This window comes from Protopterus annectens, chromosome 5.part1, assembly GCF_019279795.1.
Source record: "Protopterus annectens isolate FY-2018-M chromosome 5.part1, PAN1.0, whole genome shotgun sequence".
Taxonomy (NCBI): Eukaryota; Metazoa; Chordata; order Ceratodontiformes; family Protopteridae; genus Protopterus; species Protopterus annectens.
Window position 1 is genome coordinate 353,028,372 of NC_056736.1, and position 19,236 is coordinate 353,047,607.

Below are 19,236 nucleotides of genomic sequence, written 5' to 3' on the forward strand. Positions count from 1 at the left end.
TGAAAAGAGATTCAAAAGATCATACACTGACAGCAATTTAATACCAATACACACACAGCAGTAGACTGGGTCTGATTTGAAGATTACACCTGTGTAGGTATAGAAGCTGGATTCCATACAATGTAACACTAGCACCACCACATATATCTGACTTTAACAGTGTCATGTTATGCTTTGTAGAGTGTGATAGCAAACTAGTATGCTGAGAAGAAGATGTAGGCACGAGTGTCTGACATGGATGTGAAGTCACATCTCGGTGTATATATGTCCCAAAAATATTATTTGAATGAATACACACTCAAGCTGCCTGCTGTCAGATTAGAAACCCTAAATATCTAGATACAGAAGTTAAAGAACACAGTACTTAACGTTAGTTCCACAGTACATGTTTGACTTAAATAGTGTTAGACTGCACTTTATAGGGAATGACATCATCAGTTTATGTTAACAAGAAGAATTTCAGAGGAGTGTCTGATATAGCTATGGACCCACATGGTATTCTAAAATTTCCACCATTCTGTTGAAAGAACACACAAACACTATTTGACTCTAGTAAGATTAGAACTCTTATCTAACGAATACAGTATTTAATGCAAGCACCATAGCACAAGTATGACTTTCATAGTGTTGTACAACACTGTATAGCTGATGACGTAATCAGTATGTGGTGAAAATAAGATGGTAGTAGGAGTATCTCACGTGCTCTTCTAAAATGGTCTTTAGAGTGTGAGATTAGAACCCTTACCTAACTTACTCCACAAGCTAGAGAACATGGTATTTAATGCAAGCACCACAGCACAAGTCTGACTTTTACACTGTTGCTGGACAATTTGTAGCAGATGACATCATCACTGTATGTTTGGGAGAAGATGTTCGGAAGCCTTTATGAAATGGACATATAGGCATATATGACTGACAAAATATCTGTTCTACATGGGACTAGATTGCTGACAGCAGGATACAGACTCATGGTCTTCTAATGACACACAGACATGCACACACATGCACGTATACACACACATATACACACACACACACACACACACACACACACACACACACACACACACACACACACACACACACACACACACACAAAAAGACACAAAATTTTACTGCAGTGAAATTAGAACCCCTACCTAACTACTTTCATAAGCTACAGAACACAGTACTTAACACAAATCTCACATCTCAAGTCTGACTTTTACACTGTTTCTGGACAATTTATAGTGGATGATATCATCAATGTATGTTTGGGAGAAGATGTTAGAAGGCCTGTATGAAATGGATATGTAGGCATGTGAGACTGACAAAATATTTGTTCTCGTGGGACTGGATTGCTGACAGTAGGATACAGACTCATGCTCTTCTGACTACACACACACACACTCACACACACACACACACACACACACACACACACACACACACACACACACACACACACACACACACACACACACACCAGTTAGCTTCAGTGAGATTAGAAGCCCTATATAACAAGTTACACAAGCTACCGAACACATTACTTAATGCATGTGCCATGGCACAAGTCTGACTTTTACACTAATGGACAATTTATAGTGGATGACATCATCATTGTATATTTGGGAGAATATGTTGGGAGGCCTGTATGAAATGGATGTGTAAGCATGTACTCAAGCAAATACTCAAGCAAATCTGCAGTCTGCGGCTACCACTCCACCCATACAGTATAAGAAAGAATCAGTACTGCAAAACTAAACAAGGATATACATTTTGAGCCTCAAGAGCAGGAGCACACTCAAGCAAATCTGCACTCTGTAGCTACCACTCCACCATACAGTATAAGAAGGAATCAGTACTGCAAAACTAAACAAGGATATACATTCTGAGCCTCAAGAGTAGGAGCACACTCAAGCAAATCTGCAGTCTGAGGCTGTCACTCTACCCATACAGTATAAGAAGGAATTAGTACTGCAAAACTAAACAAGGATATACATTTTGAGCCTCAAGAGCAGGAGCACACTCAAGCTAATCCGCAGTCTGTGGCTACCACTCCACCCCCCAGCTAGTGCAGAAATCCTAACTGTCCAATAGACAGTATGCATTTAATTCAGATCCTTGTGACTAAATTAACCATCAAGCAGCCCTCTCAGTGCTTTCTGCCTTAGTTTGTATCACTTGGAGGCCCACCTGTTTATTTGCATTTCTATACATTCCCCTTCATTGCTAATGTATCTCCCTACTCTAATCTGTGCACAAACTGGTTACTAATCAGCAAGTCAATGTGAAGCCACACTCCCATCCTTAATAAACTTTGCTGTCTCTTCTCTCCTTCACTTTACAGATAGTTTGAATTATTACTTACCCCCTCTGAGGCCTTCACTGATTTCCACTGATTGACTTTCTGGTTTCTTTGCATTCCACCTGGTTTACACCATTTGTGCTATTTCCCTCCCCCAATACTAAATCTATATTACAATCCTGCTGAGCATGGAGCCATTTTTAAATTTCTAGTCTCCCACCAGGACACAAGTGCTCTTCAGCAATTGCATTCTGCTTGCTGGTAAGCCATTAGACCTCAGGAATTTGTTTAAAGTGTTCAGATTTGTAAAGTAATACTTACTTTTTGCTGTTGTCTTGGTGGTCTCTGCCCCGCTCCGTTCACCCTCGCTAATGCTCGAGCTCTCTCCGCTCCCATGCCCTGCCCCTATTCCCTCCCACCCCCACTACCTCTACATTTATAGTAATCACAGCCACACCCACAGTGCACCCTCACATCACCTCCACCAATCACAGCTCCTCAAATCAGATCACATTATACCACACCAACTTGCTCCACACAAAATACTCCCAGTCAATCTCATTCCCATTAGGCATTTTTTACATCACTCACACTACTTACCCATCCACATATAGTGCAACCCTATAATTCCTATTCAGTCCCCTACCTAGAACCAACTTGAACTTTATAACCATGACTATCACGCAACTAAGTCTAGTCTGTCTTCTCATAATTCTTTATAACGCCACAAGTTATCGCTCTAGCAACATCCCTAAACTTAGTAGCACAACACTAGATTATGCACTCTCATATACAGACACCGCACATTATAATAATATATGCCCACAATTGTTCAAGAACTACATAACAGACCAATTCAGAACTAAACACATATGCTTTCGTTCCTACTCCAAAAAAACACAATACTTTCTCACACTCCTCACCAAACTCTAATATCTGTATCACCATTGTAACACCAGGCTCATCATAAGTGGAGATATCCACCCCAACCCAAGCCCAAATCCATCCTGTCCAACACAAACTGCTCCAACACAAATGTCAGAACATAACACCCCCACTATCTTCATCCCTAGGCAAATCAACAACAGCAAAACCAACCATCTTTTAATACGAAATATTAATATTAGAAGTATCAAAAATAAAATACCTGAACTCCGGGCCACAATAGAACACTACTCCCCAGACATAGTTGCTTTAAAAGAAACCCGGCTAAATAAAAACATAGCTAACTCAGAAGTTCTCCCTACCGGCTACAATATCATTAGACAAGACAGACCTCTTCGTAAAAGGGGTGGAACTGCCTTACTGTACAAGTGCAACTTAACTGTGCATCAATTACCAAACTCCTACCCCTCCCCCAATAATTGGGACATACTTATCTCACAACTTCAACTTCACCCTAAAAAGGTCATCACCACAATTGTGATCTATATTCCACCTGGTAATACACCTGCTAGCCTTAAAGACTTTTTATCCTGGTGTTCTTTCACATACTTACAAGAAACCTTTATTCTGGGGGATTTCAACCTAGATTGGTTCACCTGCATATCAGAACCACCAAGTAATCTAATAAATCTCCATGGCTACCAGCAACTAGTCCAAATTTCAACTAGATGTGACAACAAATCTAAAAGGGAATCCATCCTTGACTGGGTCCTAACTAACAACTCCACATTGTACCCCCACGCAGGCAGTCTCCCACACACCTTAAGTGACCACAACATAATATACTTTATACGTAGTAGAACAAGCATATGCAAAACCACTAACTATATATCCACTAGAAACACAAATAAATTCTCTCCTGAGGTCCTCAACACTTTACTCTGTAACTGTGACTGGACTCCCCCCCCCCTAAAAACCCTCCCACTTGACCAGGCTGTAGCATATTTCAACAAAACATTTCTACAACACCTAGACACTGTCGCTCCATTGCACAAAATCAAGGTTACAACCTCTACAAACCCCTGGCTTAGTAAAGAAACCAAACAAATCCTCTATTCCAGAGACACTGCCTAGCTTTACTATAAAAAAAAAAGAAACACAAAGCCTAACTAAGTACCAAGAACTGTGCAACCATACAAAAAAATGCATTAGGCTGGACAAAAAATCCAACTACACGACATTACAAACTAAATACCAACACATCCCCCAAAATTTTTGGAAAAATACTACCTAAAAAAATAGAAAAATCTACTAAAACTCACCCAAAAGGCTACCCCCAAACCAACCACCCCTGCCACTAAAGTTCCCATCGAAACACAATTCACCTCCCACTTTGTGAACTCAATTCTATCCTTAGTATCACAGGACAGTTCCTTTCTCACTATCCCCCCAAGACAAATTACATTAATACAAGCTTTACACTCAAAACATTTTCCACCACTTCAATCAAAAGCATACTCTCCAAACTAAAAACCTCATCAACAGCAGCCGACCTACTCCCCAGCTATTTCTTGAAACTCACAGCAGATGCTATTGCTATCCCAATCTCCACTCTCATAAACAGATCAATTGTTGAAAACTATGTGTCCAAACTCTGGAAAATATCCTATGTTACACCCATACATAAAGGTGGGATCTCCACTGAACTTAATAACTACAGACCCATTGCTTTACTCTCCTACCCGGCCAAAATCCTAGAAAAATGCATCCATACCCAGATGCTAAAATATCTCCTAGACAACAACATCCTGTCACCTACTCAGCATGGTTTCAGACCTGCCCATAGTACCACTCCTCTGCTTCACAGACACAGTAAACCATCTCAAAAATGAAGGCCTGCAGGTGTCAACTCTTTTTTGGATATGTCCAAAGCATTTGACACAGGCTCGCACCAAATCCTGCTAAACAAACTAAACCAATATCACCTATCAAATTCCACTCTTACCTGGTTCCAAAGCTACTTAACTGACAGATACCAAGCCGTGAAATGGGAAAATTCTGTCTCTCATCAGCTGCTCATAACTATAGGAGTCCCACAGGGTTCTATTTTAGGACAACTACTATTCACAATCTTCACAAATGATCTCCATACCTCCACACAGCATGCATCTATCATTCAGTATGCAGATGACACTACTTTAATCTGTGCTGCACAAAACATTCCCACCCTCCTGCAAACAACTCATCTAAGATTCGCTGACATTGAAAACTACCTTACCAAAGCCCAACTTATCATCAATCCAAAGAAAACTCAGCTTATGATTATAACCAGTTCTAACAAAAACACTGATAGTCAATTCACTATCTACTCCACAAATGCTACTCCAATCGCTCCAGTGGCACAGGCTAAGCTATTGGGAATAACCATAGACTCCCACCTAATATCTGATAGTCATCTTAACTTAACTATTAAAAAAGTACATGCCAAACTGGGATCACTCTACTGTATCAAACCATTTCTCACCAACAACACAAGATCAGCCATTGCTTGCTCCCAACTTCTATCCACCTTACTCTATGCATCTCCCATTCTGACTAATCTCAACTAAACTGAACTAAGCAAAATGGAAGCCTGCTATAACAGAATTGCCCGCTTTGCTGGAAATTACTCATATAGAACTCATCACTGTACTGCTTTGAGACAGCTCCACTGGCTTGAACTGCCCAACCTCCTAACCTACAATCAGTTCTGCCTCTGTCATTCGATCTATTACCTGCACAATAAGTGTCCTGCCCTCAAAAACCTAGTACAACATCACTCAGCCAAAAGGCCTCTTAGATCATTAAGCAAACTACGACTAGAAGTCACCAACAGCTAAAATAGCTTTGGAGATGCACTATATAGCAGTTCAGTGGGTAGAAAATGGAACTCTGTCCCCACTAGCATTCAAAATACATCACCCAAAGCCTCCTTTAAAGACCTTATCAGGCAACATCTCAAGCAAAGTTGGCAGTGCCATGATTGCTACCCAGGCTAGTGAAAGCGGATACGGTACACATAATAAACCTAGAATACTTGATAATAGTTTTCAGTCTTACTCACAGACACTGGCTAATCTACAATGTATGTACTGTACCTGTGTACTATGTATGTATTCTACCTATGTTCCAAATTTCAGCTGTACACCACAAATCTGTTAATTACCTTTATTTTTAAATTAGTATCTTTTTGTTTGTTCTCTCCACTGTAACTGTTGATGTGCTGCATACCACTGTAAAAACATGACTTTTGTAATTTGTGAGTATACTGATCATGTCTAAATAACTAAATGTATCTGTAAGTTTTCTATGTGGAGCTTTTCTCCCTGGGCCTCTGCTGAAAAACGGCCTTCACGGCTCAGTCAGACACCCCCGATTAACAAATGTAAAATAAATAAAAATGTACAACTGTCAAAACACTTTTTCTCCATGGGACTTGATTGCTGACAATATGATACAGACTTGTGCTCTTCTGACTATGTACACATACTTTCACATATATGTGGACACATGCATAATGTGGCTGCTGTTGTAAGTTAACCCACACCTAATTATTTTGTTCCCATCTGCAGAACACAGTCGTTAGTAATAGTTCCATCCCAGAAGTATGCTTTTGCCTTGTCATACTGGTCTTTATAGATGATGACATCATAATCATATGATGTAGATAACATGTCCTGTTATGAGAATGGTGGGCAAAGTATGGACAATTTGCAAGTATACTTTAAAAGACAGCTTTGCAAACTAGATGCAATAAGCTATCATGAATGCATGTTGCAGACGTGATACATATGCACCTGTTTATCAATATGTTGTGGACATTACACACTTACAGCCACACACACACACACACACACACGCACACACGCACACACACATACACACACACACACACACACACACACACACACACACACACACACACACACACACACACACACACACACATACACACACACTTTGTGATCAGCATGGATGCAACTGTAGATGTACGTGTGTTCATATTTGTGATGAATTCATGTCCACATTAAGACATCAATGTCTATTGTCAGTATGAAGCTTTAGATGATGTAACAATGCAGTTGTTCTATTTATTTTTGTAGTGTAGTTGATATTTGGGAACTACTACTGGCATATCCATTTTCAAGTGCACGGATAAAGAGCACACATGAATCTCACTAAATATATCTTCAGTCATGAACAAGTGCCTTCCCTTTGGTTATGTTTTTCATATGGATTATAAGGTGAAGAACACTAACTGGGCAGTAAACATAGTAATACATGCCAATCAACTCTTTCCTTAGTGTACCAACAAGCATCTGGTCTGCACGATCGATGGCAAAGTGTTTGTGCATGTAAGATTCACAATTAATGAATACAACTTGAACATGGGAATTACGTATGCATATATGTTAGGGTAGAACTAGCTGACCAATACTATGATTTTCATAGTGTAGTTTACTTTGTCAATATGTTATAAGTTTTATGATATGAAGGACTACAGCTATTGTCTTCCGCATCGGTGTGGAGTCAAGTGATGAGCAAATGTTGGTCTCTGCTTAAATGGGAAAATAGTAATATTTCTATTGGTTCTTCTTCGTCTGTGTAAAGGTGCAGCAATTAGCCCTTTGGGCAGCACTGCATGCAAGATAAACACCTGCTGCCTAGCCTTCCATGTGGCAGATGATATAAGAGCAGGGAGTTAATATTTTGAGGACAAATGACACAGGGTTTGAATTCAGCTCAATCTGACTTTTTACACATGTTTTTAAGATAGTATTACCTAAGTAAATGTGATAATTTTTCCAAATGTGACAGGCAGCAACTGCAGTGAAGTATTGTATAAAAATGAACATTAGTCAATGGATTTTTGTCAGCTATACACATATGGATTTACATTTTTATTCTGCAGTCTAAATAAATGTTACAGTAAATTTGCAATAGTGGTTCATAGGTGTTTACTAGGCTAACAACCACAAGGGCCTATCTAAGCCTAGCCATGCACCCCACATCTCTGACAAGTTCTGATGCCATTGATAAGAATAGGCATGGGCCTGGGAGATGAACCATTTACAGGTTACCTATTTGCATCAGAGACATAGGTACCAAACCAGGGATGAATTTCCGGTTTCCCATCCAATTGTCCAAGTTGCACTTGAATTGGATTAGGGAAGAACTCTGCTTCACATTGATGGGGAGCCTGTTCCATAGAGGGGATAGTCTCTGGGATACATACCCATCTATCCAGCAGGACCTATTTATGTCATAGGCAAGCTTTAAGTCTTTAGAATGGGTAATTCCAGTGTTGTTTGTTTTGTGGATATGCAGGAGGTCCATCAGAGTGGGGTCTGACAATGACCTGTATGCCAGGAATAGATCTCCCCTCAAAAGTCTAGTCTCTTTACTTTACTTTAACTGTGTGCTTCTTTAGTGAACAGAGTTTAAGCAGCATTGCAGGGAGGTAACTGCACTATGCCATAGGACATGAAGAGCCATTCACTGTCATTCAGCATTGGTGAGTGATGCCAAACTTCATGCAAACACAGAGGTAAAAAAGTGAAGGCCTTTATTAGGCTCATAGGTTCATAAGAGGTTACTAGGCAAATAGCCCTAGAGCCTTTACAAGTCTAGCCTTGCAAAAAACCCTGTACCCCAATTGACCATAGTTAGATGTTTGTTGTTAACAGAGCATATCTATGATCAGCACTGACTGCCCCTGTCCATGTGGGATATGGGTGCCACCCCTGGGGTGAATTTACAGTTACCTATCCAACTGTCAAGTATGTGCTTAAATAGGATCATTTATGAGCTTCACATGAAGTGGGAGCTTATTCCAGAGGAGAAGCAGTCTCTGGGAGATATGTCTGTCTCTCTGACATATTCTATTAATGTCACAGGCTAGGATGAGATTCCTGGAGTGAGTGCCTCTTGTCCCATTTGATTTGCAGATATGCAGAATTTTCATTAGTGCACGGTCAGACACTGCTCTGTAGGCCACGCACAGATCACATATCAGCAGCCTGTATGATACAGAGTACAGTATCAAAGCTTTCATTCTTTCCATGTGGGTTATGTTGTGGAGACCCTTGATTCTCTTAGTTAGAAACCTCTGTGGCCTCTCCAGTTGCTGCAGGTGTTTGATGAGGTGCATACAGAAGGGAGTATTGTACTCAATTAGTGGTCTGTTAAAGGTCAAGTACAGTGGAGTTATAACCTCCTTGGTCTTGGACGCGATGCCCTTATTTATGAGATGCGCAATGTAGAAGGCTTTCCTTTCCACTATGAACACATAGTGATCGAAGTTTAGATTAATATCAACTGTAATATGTTAACATCATTGGGAGACTCTGTGATTGCACCCAGGGGATCCAGTATCTGTCAGCCTGGGATGAAATGATCGACAAACCTCAATGCTTTGCCAGAGATGGTCTTCATCTGTCACCCCTGGGATTTTGGCTACTAACTAAGGCTCTTGCCATCCCATGGTGCCTTTCTAAGACAGTGTCTCAAGGACAAAATTCCCAAAGTAAAAACTCCATCTAAAAAAAACTTCAAGGTTATGCTGCTAGGTGCTAAGAGTCTTAACATGCTGTTCCACAGGCAACAGTCCTGGGACCTCTACTGTTTGGAATCTAAGTACAAGAAAAAACTAAAGGTCTGTTGCTGACAAAGTTAGCTAATGACTGCAAACTGGGAGCTCTCATAGAATCTCCAAATATCCTACAAGAGGGTCTTACATAAACAAATGATTTGTGCCAAAGTGATGGCCTTAAATTCAATGCAAACAAATGTATTAGCATCCTATTCAGTAAGAGTGACATTCCTGCTAACTACTACATCAATAGCAACACCCTAAGTACACAATCAGTGGTGACAGACCTGGGCACAAAGGTTGACAGCAATCTTACCTTTGATCACCATGTCTCCACAGTGGTAAGAAGGGCATACTATTTTACTCATCTCATAAGTAAGGATACTGCCTCCAGTAAAAGTTATAACCTCCCTGCACTCATCCCTCATCAGAATAATAATTGAGTACAATGCTCCTTTTGGTATGTAACTTTCCAAGCATCTGCAGCAATTGGGGAAACCACAAAGGTTCTTCACAAGGAAAATTCAAGGTCTTCAGCATCTGTCCTATGCGGATCATCTGAAATCACTGTCACTTTATTCTGTTTTATATTGACTACTCAGAGGCAATTTCTGCCTTGCGTACAGGGCCATCTCTGACCCTGCTTTATTGGAAATGCTGTATATTTGCAAGGCAAATGGTACACGGGTTACTCACTATAAAGACCTTAACCTGGTATGTGACATTAATAGAACTTGCTGACAGGACAGATTTGTCTCCCAGAGGTTACTGCACCTTTGGAACAGACTCCCACTTCATGTCAAACAGACCACCTCATTGACCCTCTTCAAACACAATCTGGATGATTGGATGGGTAACTGTAAATTCACCTTGGGGGTTACACCTGTGTCCATTTTGGACACAGGCATTAGGTGCTGATTGTGGACATAAGTGTAGAATTTGGCTAGGCGTGCAAGGGCCCTAGGGCCATTAGTCTAGTAACTTCCTATGATCTTATGATCCTATAAACCTGTGTTCCCAAGTCTTACATCACTGTGTTTGAGCTTAGAGGGGTGCTATCTATATCATAATTAGCAGATGCTACTTCTTTGCCAAAGGGGATAAGGAGGCATTTTTTTGCATCCACTTAGACTCAAGTTGCTCAGTAAATGAGACATTAAGAGGAGGTGACATCAGTAATAGTACTGAGCAACTTGAGTCTAAGTGAGTCATTAGACTGAGAGGTGATAGTGAGCATGGACTCATTGATATGGTCCCTATAAAACCTAAGCTAAGCTAAAATCTAGGAACCTAAGATGTTGAATGTTTTTTGCCTTTGTGTTATTGTACTTCTTTATATATATATATATATATATATATATATATATATATATATATTATATATGTGTGTGTGTGTGGGTGTGTGTGTATTTGTGTGTGTTACATATGCATTTTTATGAATGTATTATGATTTCTGTGCTTAGGTGCTATGCATACGCTTTTATGAGACTGATTGTTTAAATAATTTCAGTGCCTTGATGTCACATGATTAATCAAAGGAAGTAGTATATGGCATTTAAACTGAGTTTTTTAGTTTGATAGACATTACCTGAAGAAGCAGCTTAGTCTGAAAAAGTGCTTGTGGTGTCGACAATAAAAGTTTTTTTATTGAAATTGGCCATTTTTGGAGTCCCTCAGTCTTGCTGGATTCATTATTTTGGTTTTCTTTACTGGGACTTCTTTACCAGGAAGGGATGGTATTTGTGTTTGTTATGATTGCACACAATTTACAGTTGTCTTCAAACTTGGTAAGCCACAGGCCATATACTTTTGTCTGGACTTCAGAGAAATAGATTCCAAACAGTAGAGGGCCCAGTACACATCCTTGTGGTACATTACTGGTAATTGGTCTACTGGGGGACGTGGCCTCCCCAACTTTGACAGTGTACATTCTACTGGTGAGCCAGTTGGCAACCCTTCTAGGGATCTATGGGTTAATCCCCAGCTGGAAGTGTTTCTCAATGATCACAGAGTGAGGAATTGTGTCAAACGTTTTGGCTAAATCAAGATAGGTGGTATGTATTGCTTTCCCCTTCTCCAAGGCTTTGGTGACATTCTCAAAGAAGTCCACCAGGTTTAATAAGCAAGATCTACCCTTGACGAAACCAAACTGGGTCAGGTCAAGAGTCTGAAGGTCACCTATGTCCTAGTTGATATGGTCCATGATGATTCTTTACATGGCCTTGTAGATAAGGCTGGTCAGGGTTGGTTGATGGACCTCCTTTGTGCAAGGGGATGCTGTTCTCCACTTCACCAGCACAAAGACAGTGCTCAGGCTGTGGTTAAAGATAGTACTCTGTGGGTCTGCTAGGTTTTGTTTTAGATTGTTTAGTATGCAGCCTGAGATGTTGTCTGGTTCCACAGAGGCTGTATTTTTTGCCTTGGAGAGCACTTGTATGACCTGTTCTTTGGAGATACTCAGTAGTGAACTGGTGTCAGAAAAGCTATGGCGTACAGCTGGCGGAGATAGGGTGGTGAAGTTATTGCCAAATCTGTCAGCTAGCAGGTTGGCAATTTCTTCAGGTTCAGTGTGAGTGGTACCATAAACTAAAAGCTCAGCACACAACAGGCATTCCCTTTTAAGTTTCAGATGAAGCTAAAGAATGCCTTATAATTGTCTTTAGCTAGGTATGCTAGTTTAGTCTCATAACTAGAGCTTTAGAATGTTTTGTGATTTGCTTGCTAAGCTGTGGGGGATATTTTACCTCTGGGGAGTAAGTTCACTTTTGTTCTTAGATATCAGTTTCTATCTTTTGTTATATAACTTATTTATACTTGCAGTCCACAAGGGTGGCTTGTTTTTCAAGAGAACCTGGTTTTAGTACTGACAGGTGCAGCCAAGTCAATACATCTTTTTAATTGTCTATATAGGGTATTTGCATACTCTTCTGCATAGGGGGGCTATTACCAGGTGCTTTGAATCCATTAATACCATCGCTTAGAAGGTTATATTTTGCTCTGAGAAATTTTTCAGTTTATTTGCTCCTGTGGGGATATCAGATCTGATCTTTACTTCAAACGAGACAGATTTATGGTCTGACTTAACCAGGGAGGGCAACACACTGAGGTAATGCAGTGGCCCCCCTTGTTGGTGAGTACTAAGTCTAGGACATTTGAAACCTTGTGGAGGTGCAGACTAACTGTTCCAGGGCACCTGAATTAACAAAGTCCAGGAACCTCAGATTTATTATTTATGCCCGTGGTATGTGATTTTATTTTTTACCAGATTAAAAGTGTGAAAATGGGCTAGATATTAAAGTGGTGAAATGGGGGAGCAAGCAAGGGAAAGAACAAAGGGGAAGCAATATAGGATATTACAGGAGGGAATTAGAAAGGAGCTGTAGCTATCCACTTCTTCAACATTGTAATATGAACGTGTATACAACTGGATGACTTTAGACTGTCACCACAACACAGATGGGTGACAACAACGCAGTCATGTTGTATAGCCAATTGGACCAAATCAGGTGTATTGAGAAGACACATGTGCGAAGTGTAGAGCTATGTATACTTTTTTTTTGTGTGGGATAGGTGCCCAGTTGTCAAGGTCAGGTACATAGGGCAGGTGAGGAAGCAGGTGCAGACAAACAGCATGAACAAGACAGAGACAGGGATGGTGAGGGACACAAAAGGTTGGGGGACAGCATGATTGGGGATAGAGAGGAGATACCAGAGACCCATGCCCTTCAAACATGGGGACAGTGAAAATATAGTCATCACCCTCAGAACTGTCATCAATGTCTCCTTCCTCAGCTTCCTGTTGGAGTGCTTGATATTTTAGTTTTCTCAGCATTCCAGTGAACATCGTCTCCATAAGACTGAGTCATGCACCAGTGGTACTTTGTACAACCTAACGTACCATGCCTGGCAGCTGCTGGCAGGTAACAAAATACCCACCTCCACCAATACTCCCAGAGGGTACCACTGCACCAGCTGCTGGAGTAATGCTACCTGATGTTGAGGGTCTGACATTCCAGGGGCTGCAGAGGCAGTACTGCAGGCTGCATCCCAGGTGTGCTGGGCATCGGTGCAGCAGCCATTGGAGGGGTGGCAGGCTGAGTCAAACTGGTTGACCTACCTCCCTATGCTGGAAATCGTTTTGTCAGTTGTCAGAAAGTTATGAGATCAGAACATTGTGATCACACATACACAAATAAAAAAGAGAGATTACGGATAGGGTAAGAGATAAATAAAAAGAAAAAGATAATTATAGCAATCATATGTCACATGCATAAATTACAATAATACAAATATATTTTCACTTTTACGTTAACTATACTTTTTAAAAATACAAAATAGGACTGAGAATTGGTCCAGATAATCTTTGCAATATGCATATATTGCACATATGTCTTTAAAAATAAATAATACAGATTAAGTTGACAACATAACATTTATGCCAATTTTGTTTTAATTAATTTTTTTTTATTATTTTTGTCTGTATTTATTCCTTGTTGAATTTGAACCCACAACATCTGAATACACTATTACAATTGACTCCTACAAATACCTTGAGGTACAGAATGAAGCATGCATGCCTGATTTTACAGTTAAGGTATGCATGCTTAATTTGCTACTAACATATAGAACAGCTATACTTTTAATAAAATAATAATTAATTTGTACTGCATACATATTCCTTACTTCTCTCAGTCTTTCTAAGTATTCAGCATGAACCTCCCTGTTCACTGAATTCTCCTGGGCAGCTGTAAAAATAATAAGGAGAGAAAAAGAGAAGAGCTGTATGCATACAAGTCTTGGCTATCTCCAGCGTGGTATATAATGTAAAGTATCTTTATCTGTCTACTTACACAACTGTAGGACGTCAGCAGTCCTAACCTCATCCAGCCACTGGTTGAGTTATTCCTGTTTGTGCCTTTTCAGGTCATTGTAATGATGCCTGCACTGCTCTTCAGTGCATAGAATGCTAGTTACAATGGAGATAGCCTTGGCAAGACTGTTCCAAGCCTCTGATTTATGCTGAGACCTGGTATAGTCTCCTTGCAAATGCCAACAGCTGTGGCACTTTGAAATGAGTCCAGTGAATATTCTGGATTCCTCTACACCCCATCGTAGAGCTCTAAAGTGGGTACCTTCCTTCCTAGCTCCTGCCGTGTCCACACAGGTCATACAGCAAAAGTTAGTGTTTTCCTGCCAATCTGTGATATGGTGTTTTATGGCTAGTGTGCACTCCCGCTCAACTATGTCAACTACATTTGCACAATGAGACGTGCAGAGAAATATTGCCAAACAGAGAGGAAGGCAGTTTATGAAATAAGAAGGGTAGTGTGACAGTTGGAGTTAGTTTATGGGTTGTATGCTGCACCTGTTAGATGAGTTAACTTTTCAGACATGTATTGGGGGGGGGGGGGGGTTGTATAAATTTTATGACTCGACAGTTTTTTTTTGGTGTGGCTTTACATACTGATAAGAGTAATTTGTACAATGTGGGATTCAAACCTATATAAAATAGAGAATACATATTCTTTCACATAGGTGTTTTTTTCCAACTCACCACAGAAGAAGAGTTGTCAGACATACTGATTAATTATACAGACACATTAAAGAGTGAATGGTTAACCATTTATGTGTGTGACCTGACAAGGTCCAGGTGTACACATTCTTGTGTATATGACTATTATTTAAGTATGAAGTCCATCCCAGGGCAGAAAAGGCACTTTTAATTACAGAAACATAATTGTTAGTACACTCTCAGTCACACATATAATTCATATGATACCCACTGCTATAAATAGTTTTTATGTATAATTATCTTTATATATTTTTTTTATTTTTAAAAATTAAGTGTAACAGCATTAATAAAATTTGGAATGTGCTAGATTAGAATCATGGCTCACTTGTATTGTGGCCATGAACTTATACCAGTTGCCACAGGGAAGGCTGGGCAACAGGTGTATTTTGTAGTCATTACTGTCCAGAGTGCTCATTGCCAGTTAGGATTTGTTTGTCAGATATGCTAATTAGTTATATATACGCACAAAATAGTTGAGTGATTAATCATGTATGTGTGTGACACGAAAGCTCAGAAAATTAATTTTTAATTCTATAATAATAATTGTATCGATACCCACAGTTAAACATCTAAAATATATGATATCATGTATATTCTCAATCCACCTGCAATACATAGTTATCTTTTTGTATAATTATTTTGTATTGTGAATTTTTATCTAAATTACAGTGGACCAACATTAATAAAACTTAGAGTTTGCTGAGTTAAAACCCTGGCCCATCTGTGGGTAGAGCTAGGCAGTAAATATAATTTTTACAGTCATTACTGTGTATGAATGCTTACTGTCATGCGATGCCAGTTAGGGTGTTTGCGCAATGGAAGTCCTCACATGTAACAATGTATCCTTTTAGAAATTGACAATGTCTCTTTATTATCTGCAGGTGTTGGGGAAGTATGCTGACCACTGAGCAGTGCCGCTTAGCTTGTCTGCACGATTGAAAGCAAAATATGTAATAATATATATTTTTTAACTTGACAAAGTCTCCTTATTGTCTGCAGGTGTTGTGGAACTGCAGGTGTTGTGTATGCATGCTGATTGCCGCACAACACTGCTTATCATGTTTGTGTGATAGAAGGCGAAAGATGTAACAATGTACATTTTTGAAATTGGCAATGTCTCCTTCTTATCTGTGGTATTACGTTGTGTTTGTGCAGAGATGAGCAACATGCACACAATGCGGGCAAAGCTCAACATGCATTATTATTGTAAAACTTGTTTATTAATTTTTATCATTAAAAGAAAATGTGGGACTTGAACCATGATTTACATATCCTATGTATTGTGTGCTTCAACATGTTAACCAGATGTGCTGCACACAAAGTTAATTCACAGCTCTAATTTATGCTGTCCTTATCATGGAAGCAACATCCATTAATTTTAAAATATTTATCCATTTCACTGTATTTGCAGTAAGCATTACATCATGCAAATATTAATATTTAAAAAAATAAAACAACTTTTCAAAATACATTTTAGCACATGTTAAAGAGTTTTACACAAGTCTGGATTTGAACTATCATACTAATAAACTTACAAAACACACTACGAGTGTCTTATCTCTCTTTGCCACAGAAACAGCTTTACAGGAGAAAAGCAAATCATGTGCATACAAGCAATTTTCATTTCCTCCACAATATTAACAAGACATATACACTTGTACATTCTCATTTGTTTGTGTTTGGCTTATATTTTAGTGCAATGAGTGATCACTCAACCAATGCAGCTCTGGCTTCTCTTTGTATAATGTTTATTCTTCACTTATCTGAGCTGTACTGTCAGACTTGCAATATATATGTATTTTGTATCATTGTTCTTTGAATGTGTGATAAAAATACATGATGGTGAAAAATATTTTTTCAGCAAAGGTGCAGGAGAGTTTGGCTATTAGTGAAGAAATATGTGAAATGAGTGCTTTTTATTTTCATTTAAAAGCCTGCTAAAGTTACTTCTACACTTTGTAACTGTATTCTGGGTGACACCCACAATGCACATAAGGTAATCTGAACTGCTGTTGTGTTTTCCTTCTCCCTCCTGCTAATCATTCACAGTTGTAATCCATTATTAACTAACAGTGAGGCAGTGCCTACACTATGTTTACACCTACTACATGAAGTCAGAAGTTTGGGATTCACCAGTTCTAGAGTTCACATATCATTTGCATCTTTACCATGCTCAGAGGCCTGAATCTACCCTATAAAAAGGTAACCGTGTAGCTAGGGAACTTGAAGGTGAGGAGACTTGTTTCTTTGGAGAAAACAGAAGATTAGTATTTATTTTTATTTGCGGAGAAGGCTTCTCATCTTGCTATGGTGTGATTATTTTTCAAGTAGATTCTATAGAAAGATATATATATATATATATATATATATATATATATATATATATATATATATATATATACATACATACATATACACACACACACACACACACACACACACACATGTATATATATGTATGTGGTAGCAAATGGAACTTTTATCTGCATGCATTTCTTATAATTCACTATTGGCATAGGCATTTTGGCAGGAATTTACATTTTTTATATAGACAGATTATTAACTTTCAACACAAGTGCTATTGTTAAAATTGTTATCTTACAATCTTCTATGTTATTTAAGGGAAATGTAATGTCCTATGTCAATTCTTCTAAGATGGCGTACAGACACCTCCAGGGAAGTGATGGGCACAGTGAGAGGTTACTGGCAATCATATAAAATTGACTTTTCTGTTGTAAATTTGTACTCATTGTGAAAATTGTGTTGAAGGCATATATAACAATTGAATTATGTGTTATTCCTTGGTTTTTACAAACTTTCATTTGCTTGTTGTTTTGGGGGTAGGGAAGCTAACTACCATTTGTATGTTGCCACAACAAAAGTCATGTTTCAAGAGATTTTTCTTGAAAATGTGTAGTTATCCCGTTATTTCAGTGGGAAACAATACATTGCTAAAGTGGTATTCCTTGTTTTGGACCAAGCATTGGTTTGTGTGTGAGTGTGATATGGTACAACCTCATAACCTTCATCTTTAATAACTGAAATGTGTGTTTCCAGTGGTAAATCTTGAAAATTTGTATACATAAGCAAAAATGTACTTATGTGATAATTATGTGTTGTATCCTTTCCTCTTTTATGTCACATAGGATTATGGCCCCCAAGAGTACAAATCCACGTAAACTCCCTTTCACTGACTCTGGAAACAGTGTAATAATGGAGACATTCAAGCAGCACAATGCTTTTCTGCTTGAGAAAGGATGTGGGGATATGGCTGCTAAAATGAAGATTTGGAACCAGATAGCCAATGATGTCAGTGCATTAGGGGATCACACCAGAAATTGTGATGAGGTATATCATAGGGTCACTGATATGATTTCATCATCTCAGAGCAGCTGCAGTTACATGCGAACAGCTGGCTATGGGGTGTGGGGGCCTGAGATTGAGCCACTACTGACACCAAATGAAGAGCTTCTGTCCACTGTCAGAGATCTGGAAAGCTCTATGGAAACTGCACACCAACATGTGACTGATGTTGATGCTGTTGTGTCTGGGAGGACAAATATGTGCCAAGAGGAGCTTCTGGGTAAGCTTATATATGGCAAGTTTTAAGATTTGTTTATATAGTAAAATACAGAAAATTTTAAGTAATACTTCTTGTGAATTTTTTATGAACCTATTGATAATTTAATAGACTTAGCAACATGTTTGCTCATTATACATGGGCTATGGGTGGATTTGAAAGCCAAGTTTCATTTAAAACTATTCTTAATGGACATATAGGAAAAATTGTATATTCGTTGTCCCCCGTATTATTGCAGTTGTGATGTTTAATTTGTGTCCTTACCTTTATTCATTTATTCC